Source organism: Emys orbicularis, chromosome 6, assembly GCF_028017835.1.
Source record: "Emys orbicularis isolate rEmyOrb1 chromosome 6, rEmyOrb1.hap1, whole genome shotgun sequence".
Taxonomy (NCBI): Eukaryota; Metazoa; Chordata; order Testudines; family Emydidae; genus Emys; species Emys orbicularis.
In genome coordinates, this window is record NC_088688.1 from 59,909,785 (window position 1) to 59,930,732 (window position 20,948).

The 20,948-nt window shown below is 48.5% G+C and overlaps 1 protein-coding gene across 1 annotated transcript in view; it reads right to left on the reverse strand.

The window, feature by feature from the left end:
- The window catches only part of KIAA0825 (KIAA0825 ortholog), a 417,985-nt gene extending 397,298 nt beyond the window's left edge, over positions 1-20,687 (reverse strand). Inside the window, exons 1-2 of the mRNA XM_065406817.1 lie at positions 20,631-20,687; positions 8,872-8,983 (exon numbers count right to left, since the gene is read on the reverse strand). The gene's annotated coding sequence lies outside the window, so the exon portion shown is untranslated. The remainder of the gene's footprint in view (positions 1-8,871; positions 8,984-20,630) is intronic.
- Positions 20,688-20,948: the final 261 nt, after the last annotated feature.

A 20,948-nucleotide genomic window follows, 5' to 3' on the forward strand; every position in this document is an offset into this window, starting at 1 on the left:
GTCTGCGTGTCAAAGTTTTAAATCACCATAACATCCGGATGTCAACAAAACTGCTTGTGTACAGAGCTGTTGTTCTTTCATCTCTTTTGTACGGGTGCGAAACATGGACACTATATAGGCGTCACATCAAGCAGTTCGAAGCATTTCACATGCGCTGCCTCCGTAACATCATGAAGATCCGCTGGCAAGACAAAGTGCCCAATCTCGAAGTCCTCGAGAGAGCCCAGATGACAAGCATCGAAATGATGATCATGAAGTCACAGCTACGTTGGACCGGTCATGTCAGCCACATGGATGCCAACAGAATCCCCCGCCAGCTTCTGTATAGTGAGCTCTCCCAGGGCATCCGGCATATAGGTCGTCCACGGAAACGTTACAAGGACACCATCAAAGCCAATCTGCAGTACAGCAGTATCAAACCTAGGGATCTTGAGGACGCCACCAGCGATAGAACACAGTGGCGTGCAACAGTCAGAAATACCTGCATCGCCTTTGAGGAAGACCGCTGCCGGCGTCTACAAGAGGCACGCGAACGACGTCACAGAACATCAGCGGCACACAGTCCACTGATCGCGAACTTCCCATGCACCATCTGCAGCAAAATGTGCACCTCTAGAATTGGCTTGTATAGCCATCAGAGGGCACACCATAAGACCAACAACTGATGATCTGCACAGATTTGTCATCATCGGATCGATGGACTACCAAGACTTTCCAGGAGGACCTGTTGAACTCCTTCCGAAAAGGTCTGCTCCTCTGGGTTCAGCAACGCAGCATCCATGCCGAGAGATGGAGGGACCTGAAGTTGGGGTGTAGGAGTCGACCATGGTCCTGTGACAGCAGGTCCGGTCGGTTGGGCAAGGGCCATGGAAGGGCCGCTGACAGGCTCATGAGCGTGCTGAACCAGTGCTGGCGAGGCTATGTCAGGGCGAACATGACGACCTGCACCTTCTCTCTCTTGATCTTTGCCAGGGCCCTGATGATGAGCAGAATTGGAGGGAACACATATATCAGGCTCCCTGACCATGACAGGAGGAAGGCATCTGAGAGGGAGCCCTTGCTCAGACCCTGTCGAGAACAAATCTGGTGGCATTTCTTGTTCTGTCTGGTAGCAAACAGGTCCACTTGGGGAGTTCCCCACCTTTGGAAGATCATGCAGGCTACCTCTGGATGGAGCGACCACTCGTGGTGAGAGAAGAAGTCCCTGCTGAGCTGGTCTGCCTGTGTATTCCTGATGCCAGGAAGGTGACAATCTCGTGGATCTCGTGGCTGATGCAGAAGTCCCATAGACGGAGCACCTCCTGACACAGAGACGATGAGAGTGCCCCGCCTTGCTTGTTGATGTAGAACATCAAGGCTGTGTTGTTCATCAGGACTTGTGCTACCTTGCCCAACAGGTGGGGCAAGAAGACTCCGCACGCCAGCCAGACTACTCGGAGCTCCTTGACATTTATGTGCAACCACGCTTTGTCCGGGGACCACATCCCCTGAGTCTGGAGGATGCAGATATGCACCCCCCAGCCAAAGTCCGAGGCGTCCAACACCAATTTGATGGAGGGGGAGGGTTGTCGAACGGAACCCCTTCCAGGACTGTTCTGCGGTCGGTCCACCACTGCAGCAAGGCAAGTATTGATCTTTGGTAACAATCTTTTCCAGGGGGTCTCGGAACTGCGAATAGACCGTCGCCAGCCATTGTTGCAGGGGCTGAATCCGGAGCCTGGCACGGCAGACCACGTAAGTGCACACTGCCATGTGGCCTAGCAGGCGCAGGCAGACCCTGGCGGTAGTCAGAGGGAATGTGGAGACTTCCGCTATGAGGTTCGTCAACGTGTGGAACGTTTCCAGCAGCAGGAAAGCCCTGGCACAGGTCGAGTCGAGGACTGCTCCGATTAACTCTATCCTCTGCACTGGCACTAACACTAACATTGACTTTTTGTCATTTACCAGTAGGCCCAGAGTGCGGCACGTAGCTTGAAACACCGCAACATCTCTTTGAAATTGAGACCTGGAGCTGCCCTTGACGAGCCAGTCGTTGAGTTACGGGTAGATCTGGATACCCCGGCACCTGAGGTAAGCCGCTACCACCGACATGCCCTGGGTAAACACTCTTGGTGCTGTCACCAGGTCGAATGGTAGGACCGTAAACTGGTAGGGGTGGGGCCCCACCATAAACCGGAGGAAGCGTATGTGTCCTTGAAAGATCGCTATGTGGAAGTATGCATCCTTCAAGTCAAGGGCGGCATACCAGGCTCCCGGATCCAGGCAGAGGGGGAAGGAGGGGTAGAAAGGAACTGGAGGGTATAACCCTGTTCCACTGTGCTGAGGACCCAGCGGTCCGAGGTTATAGCAGACCAGGCATGGAGGAAGAGGGAAAGGAGAACACTGAGAAAGACGGATCCAGGGAATAGTCTGGTAGGTCGCCCTCGGGCACACTCTCAAAATGACTGTTTAGCCCCCTGCTTATTCTGGGTCAAGCCCGACTGGGCAGAGGGTGGAGGCGGGTGGCTCAGACGGTGCTTGTAGCCCTTGGCTCATTTATGGGGCTGGTCCTGCCGAGGCTGGGTCCCCTGGCCCTGCGGCTGCTGTGGTTTGAACCGCTTGTGAGCCGGGGCTGGGACATAGAGACCGAGGGTCTTCAGGGTGGTGCAGGAGTCCTTAAGGCCATGCAATTTGTTATCTGTTTGCTCCGCAAATAGGGCCTGGCCATCGAAGGGCAGGTCCTGCATAGACTGCTGGGCCTTGGTGGACAACCCAGAGAGGAGCAGCCAAGAGACTCGCCGCATGGAGATAGTGGAAGCCATGGTGCAGGCATCAGCATCCGCAGCGTTTGACGCCACCTGGAGGACCGCCCTGGCTGCAGTTGTGCCCTCATCAAAGATAGCTCAGAACTCCTTTTGGAAGCCTTGGGGAGTGACCCTTCGAACTTGGCCATGGCTTGCCACATACTGAAGTCATATTGGCCAAGGAGAGCTTGGTGGTTGGCTACTCTCAGCTGCAGGCTGGAAGATGAATAAACCTTACGTCCGAAAATATCCAGCCTCCTGGAGTCTTTATTATTTGGGGTGGCCCCGGGTTGTCCCGGTCTCTTCTTGTGTTTAACCGCTTTGACCACAAGGGAATTGGGGGCTGGGTGGGAGTATAAGTACTCATTGGTTGGCACGAAGTACTTGTGTTCAGCCCTTTTAGAGATAGGGGTCATTGAAGAGGGGCTCTGCCACAGGGCATTAGTGATCTTGGAAACACCTTCATGAAGGGGTAGAGCCACCCCGGCAGGAGCTGAGGAGTATAGGACGTCAAACCAAGAGTCCGAGGGCTCCTCTAATTCCTCCGCCTGAAGTTAGAAGCGACTCTCTTCAAAAGTTTCTGGTGCGCTTTGGCGTCATCCTGAGGATCTGGGTGAGGGGGCCCCGTTATAGACTGGTCTGGTGATGACAAGGACGATGCCGCCTGCCGCGGGAACCTCCACGTCCATTGGTGGTCCAGCAGCTTGCTCCCCTGGGTCCTCATGGACCTGTGGGGTCTTACCCCCCGAAGTCTCAAGCCTAAGAGGGATGGGATACCGAGGCCACTGGCCTCTCTGAGGCTCCTGACACCAATTGGGCAGCTTGGGAAGGTTGGGTGAACCCCCCCAAGGATTCCCCAGGTACCATGGTGCCAGCCATTGAGCTTGGGGCCCTGGGACAGGTTTTGGTGCTGATAATGTAGTTGGCACCACCAGTACTGGGGCTTGTCCCACAATCAGGTAACCTTGCTCCAAGCCAGAGCTATGAGCAGAGCGGTCAGTACCGGGCAACCAGGATCGGGCTGAACGGTGGCTCTTGTCTGACCAGTGCCAGTCGCTGCGTCCTGAAGCTGACCTGTCCGAGCGAGACGGTCTTGGTTGGGCTCTTGGGGACTGACGGTGTTTGGCAGATCTGCATCGACTACCCGGCAATCCATGCCTCACGCTACTCGACCAGTACCGGGATGTCGAACGAGACCGGGAGCTACTACAGGCCGGTTGCCAGGAGGATCGTCCTGAGTAAAGCGACCTCCTTCTTGGAGACAAGGGATGACGGCCCGGTGATGGGTGGTCTCTGGTGTCGGATCAGTCCCAGGCCCTTGGAGATGGTTGGGGCTGGCCCCGGAGTTCTTGCCTGGTGGCGCATGCCTCAGAGGGTCTGTGCCAATCTACTTCCGAACTATGCCTCGAGTCCCTCGATCAGTGCCCCTGGTCCGGGGATTGAAGAGGGGTCTGCTGAGCCTGCCTCTCCAGTCCTGAGGCGTGGCGGCTGCAGGCTGGCGAATGCTGGCGGGACGTCCCTCTTGCTGGGAAACAGTACCGCTGAGGCGGGAACACATGCATAGGTCCCAACACTGGTTTTCCCCGAGACCGGGGTAGCGCGGGAGCCGGTGAGGGCAGCACCGGGAGCGTCAGGATCTCCTGAGCTGCTTGAAGGGCATTGGGCTTCGACGGCACCTGAAGCTGGCTGGGGCCTACACCACTATCTGGAGTCGCAGGCAAAGCATGAGATGGGCTGCACTGCTCAACTTGAGGTAGGGCCCAACTTCCCTAGGGCGATATTGAGCTGCCCGACATGGGTCTTGGCTCTCCCCGTTCTCTTTCCTTTCCCTTGCGGGAGGTAGGAGATCTTCCCCTCACAGTCTTTTTCGGCTTCTTGACCGGAGCCATTGGGGAGACCGGTGCCAGCTCATGGACGGCACCAGGGGAGCACTGTGCATGGAGTGAGTGCCGACTCCATTAGGAGCGCTCTTAGATGGATATCATGCTCCGTCTTCATCCTAGGTTTAAAGGACTTGCAGATATGGCACTTATGTGCCCTTCGCCGAAGTATCTTAGGCAGCTGGTATGTGGATCGCTGATGGGCATAGGCCATTTGCAGCAATTGCAGGGCTTAAAGCCTCAGTGCCCCGGCACAAGTAGATGGCTCCATGGCCCAGGCCGGCCCCGCCATCTCCAGGGAAAGCAGAGAAGAATTTGAATTAGGGTCCTGACAGCACTGCCCTCTGATTAGGCTGTAGAATGAGCACACAACACCCCATCACTCCCTGACTGGAGGGGCATGGTGTAGTGGAGACACATTATGCTGCCCGGATGCGGGGGGTGGAGACGTCCTCCCCCAAAACATCACCACTTTCCCCCCACACAAACCCTGTGCCACTGCTTCTGGGGCTGTGGCTCCACAAGCAGCTGCCCAGGGACACACTGCGCCCCACAGCACAGTTGAATCGCCTGCCCCATGCTGGGAGGCCCTGCACTGGGAAGTGGGCATGGTTCCACATGGCTCCAGTCCCAGCTTGGCTTCAGCCCGAGCAGTCCGTTAAAAAGCGTCTGGAAGATTTGACCCACGGTCTGCTTATTGACTACCCCTGATAGAATCATAGAAGATTAGGGTTGGAAGAGACCTCTAGTCCAGGAGGTCATCTAGTCCAACCCACTGCTCAAAGCAGGACCAACACCAACTAAATCATCCCAGCCAGGGCTTTGTCAAGCCTGACCTTAAAAGCCTCTAAGGATGGAGATTCCACCACCTCCCTAGGTAACCCATTCCAGTGCTTCACCACCCTCCTAATAAAATAGTGTTTCCTAATATCCAACCTAAATCTCCCCCATAGAAACTTGAGACCATTGCTTCTTGTTCTGTCATCTGCCACCACTGAGAACAGCCGAGCTCCATCCTCTTCGGAACCCCCGTTCAGGTAGTTGAAGGCTGCTATCAAATCCCCCCTCACTCTTCTCTTCTGCAGACTAAATAACCCCAGTTCCCTCAGCCTCTCCTCGTAAGTCATGTGCCCCATTTTCATTGCCCTCTGCTAGACTCTCTCCAATTTGTCCACATCCCTTCTGTAGTGGGGGGACCAAAACTGGACGCAATACTCCAGGTGTGGCCTCACCAGTGCCGAACAGAGGGGAATAATCACTTCCCTCGATCTGCTGGCAATGCTCCTAATACAGCCCAATATGATGTTGGCCTTCTTGGCAACAAGGGCACACTGCTGACTCATATCCAGCTTCTCATCCACTGTAATCCCCAGGTCCTTTTCTGCAGAACTGCTGCTTAGCCAGTCGGTCCCCAGCCTGTAGCGGTGCATGGGATTCTTCCATCCTAAGTGCAGGACTCTGCACTTGTCCTTGTTGAACTTCATCAGATTTCTTTTGGCCCAATCCTCCAATTTATCAAGGTGACTCTGGACTCTATCCCTACCCTCCAGCGTATCTACCTCTCCCCCCAGCTTAGTGTCATCTGCGAACTTGCTGAGGGTGCAATTCATCCCATCATCCAGATCATTAATAAAGATGTTGAACAAAACCGGCTCCAGGACCGACCCGTGGGGCACTCCACTTGATACCGGTTGCCAACTAGACATCAAGCTGTTGATCACTATCCGTTGAGCCCGACAATCTAGCCAGCTTTCTATCCACCTTATAGTCCATTCATCAAATCCATACTTCTTTAACTTGCTGGCAATACTGTGGGAGACCGTATCAAAAGCTTTGCTAAAGTCAAGATATATCACATCCACCACTTTCCCCATATCCACAGAGCCAGTTATCTCATCACAGAAGGCAATCAGGTTGGTCAGGCATGACTTGCCCTTGGTGAATACATGTTGACTGTTCCTGATCATCTTCCTCTCCTCCAAGTGCTTCAAAATAGATTCCTCGAGGACCTGCTCCATGATTTTGCCGGGGACTGAAGTGAGGCTGACTGGTCTGTAGTTCCCCGGGTTCTCTTTCTTCCCTTTTTAAAATATGGGCACTATATTTGCCTTTTTCCAATTGTCCGGGGCCTCCCCCGATTGCCACAAATTTTCAAAGATAATGGCCAACAGTTCTGCAATCACATCAGCCAACTCCCTCTGCACCCTTGGATGCATTAGATCTGGACCCATGGACTTGTGCATGTCCAGCTTTTCTAAATGGTCCTTAACCTGTTCTTTCACTACTGAGAGCTGCTCACCTCCTACCCATGCTGTGTTGCCCAGTGCAGCAGTCTGGGAGCTGACCTTGTCTGTGAAGACCGAGGGGAAAAAAAAAGCATTGAGTACTTCAGCTTTTTCCACATCATCTGTCACTAGGTTGCCTCCCCCATTCAGTAAGGGTCCCACACTTTTCTTGACCTTCTTCTTGTTGCTAACATACCTGTATAAACCCTTCTTGTTACCCTTCACATCCCTTGCTAGTTGCAACTCCAATTGTGCCTTGGCCTTCCTGATTACACCCCAGCATGCTCGAGCAATATTTTTATACTCCTCCCTAGCCATCTGTCCAAATTTCCACTTCTTGTAAGCTTCCTTTTTGAGATTAAGCTCACCGAAGATTTCACTGTTAAGCCAAGCTGGTCACCTGCCATATTTGCTATTCTTTCTGCACATCGGGATGGTTTGTTCCTGCGCCCTCAATAAGGCTTCTTTAAAATACAGCCAGCTCTCCTGGACTCCTTTCCCCCTCATATTAGCCTCCCAGGGGATCCTGCCCATCAGTTCCCTAAGGGAGTCAAAGTCTGATTTTCTGAAGTCCAGGGTCCGTATTTTGCTACTCTTCTTTCTTCCTTTTGTGAGGATCCTGAACTCAACCATCTCATGGTCACTGCTGCCTAGGCTGCCACCCACTTCTCTTTCCCCTACCAATTCTTCCCTGTTTGTAAGCAGCAGGTCAAGAGGAGCACGGCCCCTAGTCGGTTCCTCCAGCACTTGCACAGGAAGTTGTCCCCAACACTCTCCAAAAACTTCCTGGATTGTCTGTGCATTGCTGTATTGCTCTCCCAGCAGATGTCAGGGTGATTGAAGTCCCCCATTAGAACCAGGGCCTGTGATCTGGAAACTTCAGTTAGTTGTCCCAAGAAAGCCTCGTCTACCTCATCCTTTTGATCCGGTGGTCTATAGAACACACCCACCACGACATCACCCTTGTTGCTCTCGCCTCTAAACTTAACTCAAAGACTCTCAACAGGCTTTTCTCCAGTTTCATACTGGAGCTCTGAGCAATCATACCACTCTCTTACATACAATGCAACTCCTCCACCTTTCCTCCCGTAGCTGTCCTTCCTGAACAGTTTACATCCATCCATGACAGTTCTTCAGTCATGTGAACTGCCCCACCAAGTTTCTGTTATTCCAATCACATCATAGTTCCTTGATTGTGCCAGGACTTCCAAATCTTCCTGCTTTTTTCTCAGGCTTCTTGCATTCATGTACATGCACCTAAGATAACTAGCCGATTGCCCTACTGGTGTAGAATAACCTTTAACGTACCCTTAGGTTAAGTAACTAAGCATTTAACAACTCATATAAACAATCTGCAAACTAACATCAAAATAATTGCTGTGTCCTATGACCATGTACCATATGACATATATAATATAATATACTGTTATATATAAACAACTACATTGCTCTGACCTGTTCACATATTACAACACAATCATCTAAAGTATATTCAGAGTCCAAATCTACCTATTTCTCTATGATTATGCCAAGTACATCTGGTCCACAGAGCAGTTATGAATTTATGTAGTGGCTCACCCTCAGCAAGCTCACTTTTAACTTTTCTTTTAACTTAAAAAAAAAAATAAAAAAGCTGAAATTCAAAGTCAGCAGGTGTTACATGGTTCTCCAAACAAGTGTTTAAATAATAAAATCTCACACATAGTCTTGATTAGAAACATCTGACCTAGGTCAAAGAATTTTTAAAATGTAAACCTATCTTTCATCCTTTGCTTCTGGTCAGTGGGAGGAGAATTGTGTTTTGAATGTCATAGCTCTCATACATGTGCAATTATCACACTAGAATTTCATAAACATATATAATTTATAACAGGGAAATCTTGGAAAATATCCTGTCAGGCACATATGTACTATGTACAGTACCTTCACTAAACAGATTTTCTTTGTAACACCACCTTGTGATCTTCAGCTTGAACAGACTTCTTAAGGGACCATATTGAGTTCACATAGCAGTAGCAGAAGTTTTTCAATAGCCCTATATAAAAAACAAACAAACAAGTACTAAGATTACCGACTGGTAGCATTTTAGGAATAAAAAACTTCACAAGTAAGTCTTAAAGATGTTTAAATGTTACATAAAAACATCTTCCAATAAAAAGAGAAAATTCTTAATTCCCATTGATAAATTGTTAACTTAAATTAAAAAAAAAATCTGTCCAATAGCATAAGTGCTACACCTCTATCTTAATATAACGCTGTCCTCGGGAGCCAAAAAAATCTTACCGCGTTATAGATGAAACCGCGTTATATCGAACTTGCTTTGATCCGCCGGAGTGCGCAGCCCCACCCCCCCGGAGCACTGCTTTACCGCGTTATATCAGAATTCGTGTTATATCGGGTCACGTTATATCGGGGTAGAGGTGTAGTTTTAACTTTGAGTTTCTTCATTTCTGTTGGTGCATGCCTCAAATTCATGTGTGAGTGTGTGTAAATCTTCTGACCAATAACTTAGTCTGAGTCAGATTTAACTTGGAGGGATCCACATGGGTGAAAAAGGGGTACAGCTGCTTGCTATAGAACAGGGATCGGCAACGTTTGGCACGCGGCTCACCAGGGTAAGCACCCTGGCGGGCCGGGCCAGTTTATTTACCTGCTGACGCGGCAGGTTCGTCCGATCGCGGCCCCCACTGGCCGCGGTTCGCCGTCCCGGGCCAATGGGGGCGGCGGGAAGCTGCGGCCAGCACATCCCTCGCCCGCGCCGCTTCCCGCTGCCCTCGTTGGCCAGGGACGGCGAACCGCGGCCAGTAGGGGCCGCGATCAGCCGAACCTGCAGCGTCAGCAGGTAAATAAACTGGCCCGGCCCGCCAGGGTGCTTACCCTGGAGAGCCGCGTGCCAAACGTTGCCAACCCCTGCTATAGAAGTACAGTATATCCCATCCATCAACTGAATATTCTATAATACAACTTTGTGAAAAGAGGGTTCTTACCTCTTTCGAGTCAAGTAATTTTTAAAAATGAGTGAGAATTGTGGAGGGTTTTAAAAACTCTTTATTTTATATAAAGGAATGGAAATTCCTTCTGGAGTGCTTTCCAGGATGGATCAGCTATGGCAATGGGAAGAACTCTCAGTCAAGTAGCTGGGATGTAGGTTGGGAAACACTAATACCACTACTAGTCCACAATTAAAAATTAAACTCCTTCCTAAATATGCTTTTAACAAATAGACCAAAACTACTGAAGAATCCATTTCTGTCTCTTGGGTACAAAAACACACAGTGTTTTTTTAAAGAAATAAGTAGTAAAGGAAATGCAAAAACCTATATGAAAAATGACATTAAGGTTGTGACACCAGAGAACAAAAGCCAAGAAATTTAAAGTTAAGCTGACACTCAGTCCTTAAATCATGCTATTGTGCTTCTTTTAAAAAAGCAACAATGTGAGTTAATGACAAGTTGTCAGCCTTAACTTTGAATTGCCTGAAGTTTGTCATTTGGTGTTTGTGTCACAACCTTAATGTTATTTAAATGTAGTTTTTAGTATCTATTATTTAAAAAGGTCTACTTTAAGACAGCAAAAAGCTTTGATGGAGTAAACCTCAAAGTACACTGTATGCCACTTCATTAGAAGTAGTGCATAAAATATATGCTGTTGACAAATCTAATTCATTAAAGTTGAGATAGATGCACTTTAAAACAACTGGCTGGCATCATTATCTTCCTTTTATAAATTATTCCTCTTTTTCCTTTTGACTGAACTTGTCACTGTTCCCTTTTCAGAGTGTGAATGTTATGCCTTAAAATTCAATACTTTCAACATCTTTAGACAAGTCATAAGTTAAATAAAGTAGCTTATTTGCTAAAAATAAGTGTGTAAGCAAAAAAACTTACACTGATTATTTCAGTGATTTTAAGTGAAGACAAGTAAAATTAGTTAACAATGTATAGCAGTTTCAGCTTGCTCAAAAACATAAAATAAAAATGTATTGGATAGGAATAGGGAATTAAAAAATAGAAGGGAGACAGCCATCATGGCAGCCCTGTTGCATTGCTATGCAGATGATTTGGGTTTAGAATTGAATTGTGCTCTGCAAGAGAGAGGAGATCAGGCACATCACAATGTTGACAGCTGACACATACTTTTAAAGGGAAATTGCTAACTGTATTACTCTTAGAAACCAAAACACAGTGCAGCATTATGTTGACTGTTTGGAGGAAGCTTTAAGCTGGCAAAGTACACTTAATCAGAGAAGAAAATTTCTCACATATTAGCTACTTTCTTCTCTATGAATTAGATGTTCAATTAAAAGGTCATCCTTCCTTGACAGTATGTGAGGGCAGCTACAAAGCTCATCTGTAAGCGTCTTCAGTGCAAAAACGGAACTTTTAGTTTCTTTCAATGCTATACACAACTGGAAAACTGTTATTGAATTAGTTACATAAAATGCATCTCAGTATCTGCATATGCTGTAACAAATCATTTTAAAAGGCTGGTTGGTGTAGTGGACATGTAACTCAGAGAAAGTTAAATTAGAAATTTTTTCTTGCTCTGTCCTATACACCTACCAGTTCTTCACTAAATATCAGGTGTCCCAGCTAATTCCATAGTCTCTTCTCATGTTTTGGATGAGGACAAAAGGATAAAAAACATTTTTTTTTAGGATTTATTAAACCTCAAGTTCATATAAGGGTAAACTCTGGAACTCATGTACCAGGAACAATTTTTTTCCTGATGAAAAATGAAGTTCAACTGGCAGAACTCTTTGCACCGTGGGAAGACAAGACAAGACACCAGGAACGTTGTTTAACTAGGCCACAACTTTATTAACACATTTGGAAACTATCCAGCAACAACTCATCCAGTGCAGGTCACCCTTCCTTTGTAATTCATGCCACCTGGTGGAGGGCTGCCGTCGGCCTCCCCAGCTCTCAGTCAACCTGGTCCCAGCACCATTGTTGGGACCTATTGCCTTTTCCTCAAATGAGAGTTATGGAGGGGTTGTCTCCTCAATGTATTGGACATTAAGAGCCTTCTCCTAATCCATTTCCAATTCCAGTTTATCAGTGAACCAGACCCCATATTGAACCATTACCTGCACTGGGCACTGCCACCAGGAGGCACCAGAAATTTGCTTGGCTGCCTCCTCACCATGCCTGCTGGATTCCCAGATTGTTAACACTTCATTCCCTAATAGCGTCCAGATTAACCTCCATTCCCCACTGGAGAGATGTACAACCTCTTCCTTGAATAACTCAGGTATTGAATATGCATTTTCATGATGGGTAAAAATCAATTTTTCCTGCTCACATAATTTAGCCAACAGTCAATTTAATTCTCACCTGGCCTTGCCCACCCACTCCCCACATCAGATCCTCCACTGCAGCAGCTCAGGCCAGTTCACAATTACCCCCAGGAAAAGGACTTCGTTCCACCCCTAATATCTTTGTCCTAATCCTTATCTGTACTCCTTTACTAAACCCCCAAATAGTTTCCTACAAGTTACACACTGATCCATTCACATGGCCCCTCCCTGGCCAATGAATGTAAGAGTGGAAGCTGCTGGTCCCAGAGTCAGCCCCTCCATCTATGCCAATTTAAAGCTTCCTCATCACTGAGGCCCAGCTTTGAATTTCCAGAGAGAACTGGCCACTCACCTGTGGGGGCCAAGTGCACAATACTTTGCCTCCACAACTAGATGCCTATTCCTGTGACCCATTATCTTGATCTTGAAGGAAGAGATAAAAGGGAAGAGTATAGCATATTTAGACCACTGAATCATCATCCCAGAAGGGGACATCCATACACTTGTATGCATTTCGATGCCCCCACTGATATCTGAAATAACTGTGTTCCTATTTCAAACTGTGCTGTGGATATAGCCACTCCAGTCCTAAATTAATGGTATCCCAATTCATTAGGGAAACCTCAACAACACATGCTCCTCAGCATCCCCAAGAACGGAGATGTCCTTTTCTGAGGTAACCCTCTTCCCTGTGAGGAAACAGTAGCCTGACACCAGCAGGCCTCTGCACTAGGCAAGTCTGTACTACTTTAGCTGGACCAATCCCAGCCTACCTACACTCTTGTAGCATTATTTCACAGGATGCCACATCAGCTATCCAGCAAGCAGTGCTGCCTAGCCTGTTTTTGGGGTTCCTCAGTCACAAACACACCCAGACAGTTTCCCTTTTACCACATGTACATTTATTCTTCAGTTCTTAAGCAAAACAGAACATGACACAGGTATTCAACAGAAGGCTTGCACACAGCCTTCTCTCCTCTGCCAACTCACTCACTGAGCTCCTCTGCTTCCTGTTCCTCCCAGTTATATATCCTCTCAACTACTGAGCCAACTGTCTCATTAGCCCAGCAATTACCACCCAGGTGTCAGTAATCTCCCAACAGAAACTGGTTAATTGCTTCCAGTTAAGCCTGCAGCCTTCTCTGTGCTGCAGCAATCTCAGTGACCAGGGTGCTACAGCTAGCACCCTGTCACAAACTATATCTTACCTTGACATCCCTTAATTGGTTTTCTGACAGTGTCAGATCTCTCCCTCTCGTTGCAGCTCTTTAAACCCCAAATCTCTATCCAAATCCACCTTTGCTGACCCCTTAATAATCCTTATTGAGACCAACCCCCCATAGCCTAACTAAAACCCACTTCCAAGGTTGTGGTAACCCAGTATCTTAACACAAAGTGTGTTGCTCAAGCAATCCAAAATGCCATATGATGCCAACCTACAGTGTACCCATGATACCATCAATTGTAGTACCCAATATAAAAATAGGTCAGATTTTCTGAGAGCTCTCTCCTGTCCTCAAATGGAGTTGAATAAATTCCTCAAGAGTCCCAACATACACCTGAATGTTTTAGTTGCTTTGCAATGAACCAAGGTTCTAGAGACCTAGCTGCACCTGAAGGAAAAATAAGAGTTAAATCATTATTCTAGGTCTTTCCCATCACTTATTAACTTCCTCATATTAAGGCAGTGGCTCAAGTGGTAGTCCTCAGGTTCTTTTGGGGCACCTGCTTCAAAAGAGAAGTTCACAAATATGCTATCGTAAAAGGCCCTGCAACTATTTTTTCCCTACATAAATCTCATCTCTTACTATGTAATATAAACTCTCCAAGGACTTTGAAGTCTGGAATCATTCTAAGACATCTATCTCTAGACAGTATATGATATCTTTAGTCATGCTGAACATCGTTTCCTCACTATGCTCTCCCTTGTCATGGTAATCCCACAGGAGTGCCCAGGGCATCTTGAGCTCAATGACAGATTAAGCCATTCCTCTGCTCCTGTTCCTGTGCCTAGATGGAGAGCATCTGACAGACCCCCCTAATGGAGTGTAACCTCCTCTGGGGGGCTGGACCAAATATGTGCTCCACCAGTGCCAAAATGTTTTATTTTATTTTTAACCTTCATGTTTGTATTTGCATGAATTCGAACAACATTTGCCCTCAGTGAAGGTTGTCTAGTTGCTTGCTAAGATTGGGTCTCAGGCTTGTCTGCCATGGAACAAAGGATGACATTTAAATAGCCAAAGTCATCCATTCTAACTATATTTAAAGATAACACATACATACCCACATGCGTGTGCGCATGCACACACATGCACACCCTTCATTATAAATAACTTTAAGGTTGCCAAGTCAAGCACTTAAAAGTTAGGAAATGGCAGAATTAAGGTTGCCTGAGCCTCTTGTGTGTGTTCAATATGATCTAGTCTTTAATTACATGATCACATTTAAAAACAAACAAACAAACATTCAGTGCACAGGATGGACTTGTTCTCAGGAATGAATCGGGATTGTGTAGTTAAGGAGAGGGTTTGTTTAGGACCACTGCTTCATTTGTTGCAGATGATGAATGGTGTGTAGCAAATGAGGCTAGGGATTTCAAAAAGGAAAAGGATGGTCTCATGGTTAAGGAAAATGAATACTGCTCTGGTGAATTGGATTCAAGCCCTGCCTCTGCCACAGAGTTCCTGTGTGATGCTAGGTAAATCACTTAAACCACGCCTTTCACAGGTGGTCACTAACTGCATACTCTTCATTTTCTGGGTGCCCCTCTCGATACCCTGGAGTCTGATTTGCATAAGGCCTGAGCACTCACAGCTATAACTGAAGTCAATGGGAGCTGTGGTTTGAACATATAAAGTGCTATGTAATCTTAGATATTCTGAAAAAATCAGGTCCTAAGTGTCTTTAATTGGACAGCCAAAATTAGTAGATATTTTTCCCCTTAATCTCTCTGTGGCTCAGTTCTTCCTCTGTAACATGGGGATAGTAAAACCCACTCATCTCACGTGTTGTGAAAATAAATTCATTATTGTTTGTAAAGCACTCAGACACTATAATATCCATAGAAAACCCTACGAAGAAATTAATAATTCTATCTTCAGAGCAGGATCTGAATAGTGTGTAGTAAATAAGGCATCGGACCACACAATGAACAATTAGAAAACAAAATATGGAATAGCTGCTCATTAAGTGAGCACCGTCCATCTTGTTTACTGAATGAAGCAGGAGCATGACTGTATCATAATGCAGACGCACAAGAGGACTGAATCAAGGTTGAAAAGACATATTTCTTTTAACAGTTTTTTGTGTGTAATTTCTTAGATTAATAAAAAACTGAAAAACCAAAAATTCCATTATGTGGCATCATATTGATGATACCCACATGGTTCATCAGCAGGGTTGGAACCTTTAGATCCACTGTAACTGGTAGCAGCAGTAGTTGGGGGCGGGAGGGGAGGGAATGAGACACTTTGCCAGTGCATTCCACAAATATTTGTTGACAGCAGAGAAACAGTGAGATTCAGGAATCCTGAGTTCCATTCCAAGCTCTGGAGTTGAGAGTGCTCTGGTGGCCACAGTCTCTTCTGCTAGTTATTCACAGACCTGACCCCTTCTGCCCATCCCCTCCAACCTGTTCCAGTCCTGCCTCTTGGCAAATTTGGCAAAGTTATAAGCAACTGGAAACAGTTCATAATGGGAAATGCTGGGTAATTTTAATAATAGGCAGTGAAACCAGCTCCATCTATAGTCAGCCTGGTCGCACTTGATTCCCTTAGACACTGGAAAAGATGGTTACTCACCTTTGTAATGGGTGTTCTTCGAGATGTGTTGCTCATACCCATTCCAATCGGTTTGCGCGCGCCGCGTGCACGATCGTCGGAAGGTTTTTACCCTAGCAACACTCGTTGGGTCGGCTGAGGCGCCCCCTGGAGTGGAGCCCTTGCGGCGCCGGATATATGCCCCTGTCGACCCAGCGCCCCCTCAGTTCCTTCTTGCCGGCTACTCTGACAGAGGGGAAGGAGGGCGGGTTTGGAATGGATATGAGCAACACATCTCGAAGAACAACAGTTACAAAGGTGAGTAACCGTCTTTTCTTCTTCGAGTGCTTGCTCATATCGATTCCAATAGGTGACTCCCAAGCCATACCTAGGCGATGGGGTCGGAGTTAGAAGTCACGGAATGGAGGACCGCTGAACCGAATGCAGCATCGCCCCTGGACTGCTGCACTATCGCATAGTGGGAAGCGAAGGTATGCACAGATGACCAAGTTGCTGCCCTACAGATCTCCTGTATGGGCACATGAACCAGAAAGGCAGAGGACGAAGCTTGAGCCCGAGTAGAGTGGGCAGTGAGGCGGGTAGTTGGGACACCAGCTGAGTCATAGCATGCATGGATGCATGATGTAATCCAAGACGAGATTCGCTGTGTGGAGACCGGGAGGCCCTTCATCCGGTCTGCCACCGCTACGAACAGCTGGGACGTCTTGCTAAAAGGTTTTGTTCATTCGATGTAAAAGGCGAGAGCCCTACGAACATCTAGGGAATGCAGCTGTTGCTCTCGTTGCGAAGCTTGCGGCTTCGGAAAGAAGACCGGGAGGAAGATGTCTTGGTTGACATGGAAGGCAAACACCACCTTAGGAAGGAAGGCGGGGTGTGGTCACAGCTGTACCTTGTCCTTATGGAACACCGTATACGGTGGGTCTGAAGTGAGGGCTCGAAGCTCTGACACATGTCTTGCTGAGGTGATAGCGACAAGGAAGGCTGTCTTCCAGGAAAGGTACAGAAGCGAGCAGGTGGCCATTGGCTCAAAGGGGGCACCCATTAGTCTAGATAGGACCAGATTGAGGTCCCACGTAGGGGCTGGATGTCGAATTTGCGGGTACAGCCATTCCAAACCCTTGAGAAACCTGCTGACCATGGGATTGGAGAAAACCGAGTGCCCGTTTTTGCCAGGATGGAAGGCTGAAATCACTGCTAGGTGTACTCTGATGGATGAGACAGCTTGGCCTTGCTGTTTCAGGGACCAGAGATAATCTAGGACGGTAGGTACTGGCACCTCCAGAGGGACAGTATTGCTCAGGGTACACCATCAGGAGAAGCGCTTCCATTTGGCCAGGTATGTGGACCTAGTAGAGGGCTTTCTGCTACCCAAGAGTACTTGCTGCACTGAACGGGAGCAACGCAGCTCAGATTGAGTTAGCCATGCAGCATTCATGCTGTGAGATGGAGGGACTGCAGGTCCGGATGATATAACCTGCCGTGCTCCTGAGTGATCAGATCCAGCCACAATGATAGAGGAATTGGTTTGGTCACTGACAGATCGAGGAGTGTGGTGTACCAATGTTGCCTGGGCCACGCCGGAGCGATCAAGATTAAGCGGGTCTTGTCTCTGTGTAACTTGAGAAGGACCTTGTGGACTAAGGGGAAGGAAAGAAAGTTGTAGAACAGGTGGTCTTTCCACGGTATCAGGAAGGCATCCGACAGGTAACCCGGGGAGCGTCCCTGGAGAGAGCAGAACACCTGGCACTTCCGATTCTCGCCAGAGGCAAAAAGGTCTATGTGGGGAAATCCCCACTTCCGGAAAACAGAATGGATAACGTCCGGACGTATCGACCACTCGTGAGCCAGGAAGGACCTGCTGAGGCGATCTGCCAAGGTGGTCTGGACTCCTGGGAGAAAGGACGCCACCAGGTCGATCGAGTGGGCTATGCAGAATTCCCACAGGTGAATGGCTTCCTGACAGAGGAGGGACGACCGCGCTCCGCCTTGCTTGTTGATGTAAAACATGGCCGTTGTGTTGTCTGTGAAGATTGTGACACAACGGCCCTGAAGGTGTTCGCGGAATACCTGACACGCCAGGCGTACTGCTCTCAGTTCCCGTACGTTGATGTGCAGGGTTATCTCTTGTGCGGACCGGCGCCGAGATGGGGAGCGGTGCCGGGACTGCGAGCGGTGCCGAGACCGCGACCTGGAATGGGACCGAGATCGGTGCCGAGCTGTCTCGCTCTGCAATGGAGGTCGCATGAAGGTGGCCTTCCCTATAGATGGGACAGTCCACACCGGCGGTGCCGGAGGGTGAGATGGTCCACGCTCAGTCAGCGTGATCAGGTCACGAGCGGTGGAGAAGGTCTCCGGAGTGGACAGCAGACCGAGCTCGACCACGGGTGCACTGGGGAGCTTGTGTGCACCGGACTCAATGGCACTGGACAGGACGGTGCCGGAGTTGGAGCCTCTGCGGGGCGGTCCTGCATGGGCCGTTGCTCCAATGGGGGCACAGGCGGTGCCTGCTTCTGTACAGGAGCAGCAGGTGGTTTGTGCTGCTTCTTGGGCCGCAGAGACAGCGAGCGGTGTCGAGCCTGTACCGGTGCCGGAGACGTCCAGTGCTGAGTCGTTCCGGTGCCGGAGGCGTGCTTTGGACCGATGGCAACTGGTCTGCGTGCGGTGCCGAGGGCACCGGGGTAAGTGCCGCTTCCATTAGGAGCTGTTTTAAACGAAAGTCCCGCTCCTTTTTTGTCCGAGGCTTGAAAGCCTTACAAATGCGACACTTATCTGGATGATGGGATTCCCCCAGGCACTTCAAGCAGGAGTTGCGGGGGTCTCCCGTAGGCATCGGCTTGAGACAGGCCAAGCAAGGCTTGAAACCCAGAGACCTAGGCATGGGCCCTGGTACCGGGAAGGAGGGAAGGGGATAAACCCCGTTTCCTCCAAGTACTATCTACACTACCTACAAAACTTACTATTAACTACACTATAATTGTTAAAACTATTAAAAACTACACTAAACAACTATCTACAGTACAACGAGCAAAGAGCTAGGGAGGTGGAGATCAGCTATCCCGCGCTCCACAGTTCCAACAACCATCACGGCTGGTAAGAAGGAACTGAGGGGGCGCGGGGGGACGGCAGGGGCATATATCCAGCGCCGCAAGGGCGCCACTCCAGGGCCCTCAGCCGACCCCCCGAGTGTTGCTAGGGTAAAAATCTTCCGATGATCATGCATGCGGCGCGCGCACACCTATTAGAATCGATATGAGCAAGCACTCGAAGAAGAGCCATCAATCCAATTTCCTCCAAATGGGCCCATGCCAGAGCCCTAACTGTACTGTGGACCCAACAGACTAATCTGTTATATTCTAACATTGCTGAGTCTTCCTCCGAATCCCTGTCCAACAGCATGCCTGCACATCTTCAGTGGGAAGCATGCCCACTTTCCCAGATCCAAATTAGTCTATTAGCTTCCATACCCTCCTTTTCTATCTCTGCCCTTACCTTCCTTTCACAGTATATATATATATACACACACATATACATACCTTAAATATCATCTCTATTGGCTTAGAGAAGGTGTGCTATAAATCAAAGCAGATACTCCTGTTTAAGCCTGCTTCACTGAAAGACTGGGACTGTTAACTGCAGTGGCTTCCACCACACTAGATGCCTCCCAATCACTCTCAATGCAGTGGAAGCCATCTCAGTAGCCTTGAGTTAGATTCTGTAACGTTCTGCCTGCAGGAAGGACCAACGCTCCATTGGCTGCTGCCACTACTTCAATCTTGAACCCATGCAAGTCATGAATTGGTGCAATGCCCAGATTCCTGGCAGTGAGTTACTTTGCCTACCCCTAATGTCTGGGCACTAGGATCCAGGAAATCCATAAATCCATTTTAGTTTGGCAACCCAGCTGCCAGCAGAATATGGAGCCTGTGCTACAGGATGGTGCTAACTCCTGAACAACCCAGGGGGAAAGAAAACCGCTTCAGCATCTGATCTTTGTATAGAGGAGATTTTGAACCCCTATCAAAGGGAAACCTTATGGGCACTCCCAAGTTCCATCCCTCCTCCTCCACCACAGGTCAGTGATTTCAGCCTCTAGGGAACTACCTGCCTTTCCCCCCACTTTTCCTTCCTGCCATAGTCCTGTGGGGGTAAGAGCTCAGCCAGGGTATCAACCATGCTGCCCCTTCAGGGCCGACTCATTCACCCCCTGACCAACAAGAAACATCCCACAACTTCCATCCTCCTCTATCACCCCCACAGGGGAAAAGCTCTGGCTCCTATTGTGTGCAAAGGGCCCAGCCCTGGGCAACTACTTTTGGCACAACTGCTGCCACACATTCTTTCTGTTGCTGCAATCCTGGGGGTGATTTCCACTGTTCTTGCTGGGACTCAGGTACTCTTGCTGCCAAATAACAGAGGGTTTCACTGGGATCCCCTGGGTCAGATATATGCATAATATTTCACTAGAGGGGGGCATGTGAGGTCTCTACCAAGAGCCAATAAATCACTGATCATAATAATTATGACAAGATGTTTGTATGGGAAGCATTTTAAGAGATGTGTAAAATATTAGGTTCCAAAACAGGTGAAGTAAAACTTGTCACCTGAGTCGAGACAAGCCTCAGGGCTAACTCAATCAGCACATAGAACCATGAACACCTGCCTATTGTCTAGGCCAGGTGTGGGCCTGAGGATTTACAAAGACAAAGAACTCCAAGATAAGCCTCTGAAGAGGGGACGTCCTGGGATAAGAGACAACGGTCTGTAACAGCAACTACAACAACAAAAGAGAAGGGACAAGATATTATCTTTCACCAAAGAGGCAAGCTGGCAGTATGACTGGTCTCATGAATGGTGGATCACAGCAAAACCTGGCTGTAAAACGCTGAAAGGACTTAGGGTAAGCATTGCTCTACAAGACA